The sequence below is a fragment of the Rhinopithecus bieti genome, unplaced genomic scaffold, assembly GCF_001698545.2.
Source record: "Rhinopithecus bieti isolate Rb0 unplaced genomic scaffold, ASM169854v2 scaffold_22, whole genome shotgun sequence".
Classification (NCBI taxonomy): Eukaryota; Metazoa; Chordata; class Mammalia; order Primates; family Cercopithecidae; genus Rhinopithecus; species Rhinopithecus bieti.
In genome coordinates this window covers 289,556-295,221 of record NW_016803136.1, presented here as the reverse complement: position 1 = coordinate 295,221, position 5,666 = coordinate 289,556, and positions in this window count along the sequence as shown.

Here is a 5,666-nt window from a genome sequence, read left to right as displayed (position 1 = left end):
ATATATATATATATATATATATGCACACATATATACAAAATAGAATACTATTTAACAAGACAAAGGAATAAATTGCCGATACATGTAATATTGTGGGTGACTGTCACAGACACAATGCTGACAGGCACCAAAGGATGCATATAGTATGATGATTCCACTTACGAGATTCTAAAACAGGCGAAAGGATTGTTGGTTGAAAAGAATTAGACTAATGGCTGCCTGGCTGTGTGTGTGTGGTGGTTGGTGACTTACTGGGAAGGAACATGAGGATGCTTTCGATGGAATTGAGATGTTCGGATCCTGATGGGGGAGGGTACATGGGAATCTGTTAAGCTAAATACAGGAGGAATTTAGTTCATAGTTTAATTTTGAAGCAAAGATGATAACAATCTGATATGGTTTGGCTCTGTGTCCCCACCCAAATCTCATCTTGAGTTGTCATCCCCATAAGCCCCACAAGTCAAGGGAGAGACCCGGTGGAGGTGGCTGGATCGTGGGGCAGCTCCCCCCATGCTGCTCTCGTGACAGGGAGTGAGTTCTCACGAGATCCAATGGTTTCTTAAGGGGCTCTTTCCCCTGGGCTCAGCATTTCTCCTTCCGGCTGCCATGTGAGGAAGGTGCCTTGCTGTCCCTCCACATTCCGCCACGATTGTAAGTGTCCTGCGGCCTCCCCAGCCATGCTGAACTGCGAGGCAATTCAATCTCTTTCCTTTCTAAATTACCCGGTCTCAGGCAGTTCTTCACAGCAGTGTGAAAACAGACTACTACACAACCCCTTTCCCAAACAAACCCCTTTTGGTTTTGACAGAAAATGCGATGAGTGCCTATATTTCTAAAGCAAAGGGGCTGATAGAAAAATATGGAATTTAGACTAAAGTGTATGAGAAATTTTTGTTCTTTCTTTCTTTCTTTTTTTTTTGAGACTGAGTTTCGCTCTATCGCCCAGGCTGGAGTATGGTGGTGTGATCTTGGCTCACTGCAAGCTCCGCCTCTTGGGTTCAGGTGTTTCTTGTGCCTCAGCCTCCTGAGTAGCTGGGACTACAGGCACCTGCCGCCACGCCCGGCTAATTTTTGTATTTTTAGTAGAGACGGGGCTTCACCATGTTGGCCAGGCTGGTCTAAACTCCTGACCTCAAGTGATCCGCCCACCTCGGCCTCCCTAAGTGCTGGGATTGCAGGCATGAGCCGCTGCTCCTGGCCAAAATTTTTCCTTTTGAAGGAAATGGTATCATGACCTAACATTTAGAGGGAGGGATGCAGGTTCACTCTATGTATCAGGTATATTTTTGCTGTTAGCATGAATGTAATAATTAGGAGTATGCTGAAGCTCCATAGTTAACTAAATTGTACTTGCTTAAAGCAGGTGTCTTTAAAAGTTCTTTTAGTAAAGTATTTATTTTTATAGATATAGGGGGTATGGATGCAGGTTTGTTACAGGGATATATTATATAGTGGCCAAGTCTGGGCTTTTGGTGTACCTATCCCTCAAATAGTGTACATTGTACCCAAAAGGTAATTTCTCATCTCTCGCCCTCCTCCCACCTCCCCACCTTTCCAAGTCTCCAGTCTCTCTTACTCCACGACCCTGTGTACACAGGGTTTAGCTCTGACTTTTACATGAGAACATGTGGTGTTTGACTTTCTTTCTGAATTGTTCCACTTGTGATGATGGCCTCCAGCTCCAACATGTTGCTGCAAAAGACATGGTTTTATTCTTTTTTTTTTTTTTTTTTGATGGCTGAGGGGTATCCCATGGTATACATTTGCCATATTTTCTTTATTCAGTTGCCTGTGGGTGAGCGCTTGGATTGAATCCGTGTCTTTGCTATTGTGAGTTATGCTGCATTGGACTTACGAGTGTGGGTGTCTTTTGGATAGAATTGCGAATGTGGGTGTCTTTTGGATAGAACAATTTCTTTTCCTTTGGGTGGACACCCATGGTGGGATTGCGGGGGTAGAAAGGTAGTTCTCCTTTTGGTTCTCTGAGAACTCTCCATGCTGTTTTTCTTGAGGGTTGTGCTGATTTACCTTCCCACCGGTAGAGTGCAGGCCTTCCCTCTTCTCTACGTCCTCGCCAACATGTGTTGTTTCGTTGACTTTGTAGAAAGTCTCCCCTGGTAATATGTATACAGACTTTAATAATTGATCTTTTGGCTCATCTGTTCTTCTACAATGAGTTAGTGTTACTGGTATAATAAAAACAGGAATTAAGAATCAAAAAATAATTAAGAATCAAAAAAAAAAAAAAAAAACAGCCTGGTGCACTGGCTCACACCTGTAATCCCAGCACTTTGGGAGGCCCAAGTGGATGGATCACTGGAGGCCAGGAGTTCAAGACCAGCCTGGCCAATATGGTGAAACTCCATCTCTACTAAAAAATACAAAAATTAACTGGGCATGGTGGCGAGCACCTGTAATCCCAGCAACTCCAGAGGCTAAAGCAGGAGAATCACTTGAACCAGGGAGGCGGAGGCTGCAGTGAGCCGAGATCACAGCACTACGCTCCAGCCTGGACAACAGAGTGAGACTCCATCTCAAAAACAAACAACAAACAGACAAAAAATCCTTTCTTCTCAAAGTATATACTTTGTCAAAATTGTCCAGCTGAGATCTGTGGGCCATGTGCTGTGGTGCATGCCTGTACTCCCAGCACTCTGGGAGGCTGAGGGAGGTGGATTGCTTGAGCCCAGGAGTTTGAGACCAGCCTGGTCAACATGAAAAAAACCTTGTTTCTACAAAAAATACAAAAATTAGTTGAACGCAGTGGCGTGCACCTGTAGTCCTAGCTACTTGGGAGGCTGAGGTGGGGGAATCTATTGAACCTGGAAGGTGGGGGTTGCAGTTAGCCGAGATCACACCACTGCACTGCAGCCTTGGCAACAGGGCAAGACCCTGTCTCAAAAAAAAAAAAAAAAAAGATTTGTGCATTCTAATGTAATTTTTGTCTCAAAGAACATGGAGAGTCATCCAAAGGGTTTATCTTGTCTGCTGCACAGATAGAGCCAATTTACCAAGACAGCAGTATTCCCATAGGGAAGTAGTGTAATAAACAGAGCCAGCTAAGCAGAAGAACAGGAGTTTATTATTACTCAAATCCACCTCTGAAAATTCAGAGGCTAGAGTTTTGTTTGTTTGTTTGTTTTTAGACAGAGTCTCGCTGTGTTGCCCAGGCTGGAGTGTAATGGTGCAATCTCGGCTCACTGCAACCTCTGCCTCCCAGGTTCAAATGATTCTCCTGCCTCAGTCTCCTAAGTAGCTGGGATTACAGTCACCCACCACCATGTCTGGTTAATCTTTGTTATTTTTAGTAGAGATGGGTTGTCCAGGCTGGTCTCTAACTCCTGACCTCAGGTAATCCACCTGCCTCAGCCTCCCAAAGTGCTGGGATGACAGGCGTGAGTCACTACACCTGGTTCTGAGTCATAATTTACAATCTGCAGCTAATTTGTTAGTTTCACAAAGGCAGTGCAGTCCCCACGCCAGGAGGGGGTCTGTTTGGGGTAGGAGTTGTTACCATCTTTGTTTCATTGTTTGTTTGTTTTTGAGACAGGGTCTTGTGCTGTGTCCCAGGCTAGAGCACAGTGGCACGATCTCAGCTCCCTGCAACCTCTGCCTCCTGAGTAGCTGGGCCTACAGCGCTTGCCACCACACCTGGGTAATTTCTGTATTTNCCTGACCTCGTGATCCGCTCGTCTCGGCCTCCCAAAGGATGCTTCTGTTTTTAAAGTAGTGATGACTGGGAAGTAATTATGTCCCAGGGATGCAGCTCGGTCTTGAATGCTGATCTGCCCTGTTGACTTCGGATTCACCCCAGTTCAGCGAATGCCTCTATTTTAGCTACCGTTCCTTACATAGGAACATGTACTCAGCACAGACCCTGCCCTGAGGCAGATTCACATAGCATTCCTGCCTTTCCCTGCAGGCGTCCCACACAGTCCTTCCCTGTGGTGGATGAGTCCTGGGTCTAGAGGTAACAGCACAGGGATCCACCATCTCCCCTCGCTGCTGCCTGGGACCTCCTGGCTGCTGCTCCTGAGGCTTCATTAGATGTTTCTTTCTTAAAAACCTCTGTTCTTTAAAGACTCCGTTAAGAAAACGTAAGTCGGCCGGGCGCGGTGGCTCAAGCCTGTAATCCCAGCACTTTGGGAGGCCGAGACGGGCGGATCACGAGGTCAGGAGATCGAGACCATCCTGGCTAACACAGTGAAACCCCGTCTCTACTAAAAAACACAAAAAACTAGCCGGGCGAGGTGGTGGGCACCTGTAGTCCCAGCTACTCGGGAGGCTGAGGCAGGAGAATGGCGTAAACCCGGGAGGCGGAGCTTGCAGTGAGCTGAGATCCGGCCACTGCACTCCAGCCCGGGTGACAGAGCGAGACTCCGTCTCAAAAAAAAAAAAAAAAAAAAAGAAAACGTAAGTCAGAGAGTGGGAGAAAATACTCACATCTGACAAAGGACTTGTATCCAGAATGTGTAGCGAGCTCTTGAAGTCAACTTTTTTTTTTTCTTTTTCTTTTTTTTGATTTGGAGTCTCGCTCTGTCGCCCGGGCTGGAGTGCAGTGGCACAATCTCAGCTCACTGCAACCTCCACCTCCTGGGTTCACGCCGTTCTCCTGCCTCAGCCTCCCGAGTAGCTGGGACTGCAGGTGCTGCCACCGCGCCTGGCTAATTTTTTGTATTTTTAGTAGAGACGGGGTTTCACCGTGTTAGCCAGGATGGTCTCGATCTCCTGACCTCGTGATCTGCCTGCCTCGGCCTCCCGAAGTGCGGGTATTACAGGTGTGAGCCACTGCGCCCGGCCAACATTTTTTCTTTTCTTGAGACAAGGTCTCGTCTGTCACCCAGACAGTGGTGCAATTATGGATCAACTTCAACTTCCTGGCCCTGCGCCATCCTCAGCCTCCTGAGTAGCTGGGACTACAGGCACGTGCCACCACGCCCGGCTAATTCTGTCGTATTTTTGTAGAGATGGAGTTTCTCTGTGTTGCCCAGGCTGGTCTTGAACTCCTGGGTTCAAATGATCCTCCCACCTCAGCCTCCCAGAGTGCTGGTTACAGCCGTGAGAACAACCCTATTAAAAATGAGCAAAAGACTTGAACATTTGACAGTTCACAAAGGAAGATATATGGATGGAAAATAAGCCCATGAAAAGGTATTCAAAACCATTAGATATCAGGGAAATGCAGGTTAAAGCTACGGTTAAATATAATTTGATACTTATCTAAGAGAAAGGAAAACGTAGGTCTACCAAAATGCTTGCACACAATGAAGTGACTGGTCATTCCGTTAATAGCCATATGCTGAAGGAACCAAAATGTCCATCCATCAACAGAATAACTGATAAAGCTATAGTGTATATTAATATATATAACAGAATACTGTTTAGACCAGGCACAGTGGCTCACGCCTGGAATTCCAGCACTTTGGGAGGCCCAGGTGGGTGGATCACCTGAGGTCAGGAGTTTGAGACCAGCCCGACCAACATGGTGAAACCCCATCTCTACTGAAAATACAAGAATTAGCTGGGCGTGGTGGTGGGCGCCTGAAATCCCAGCTACTCAGGAGGCTGAGGCAGGAGAATCACTTGAACCCAGGAGGTGGAGGTTGCAGTGAGCCGAGATTGTGCCATTGCACTCCAGCCTGGGCAACAAGAGGGAAACTGTCTCA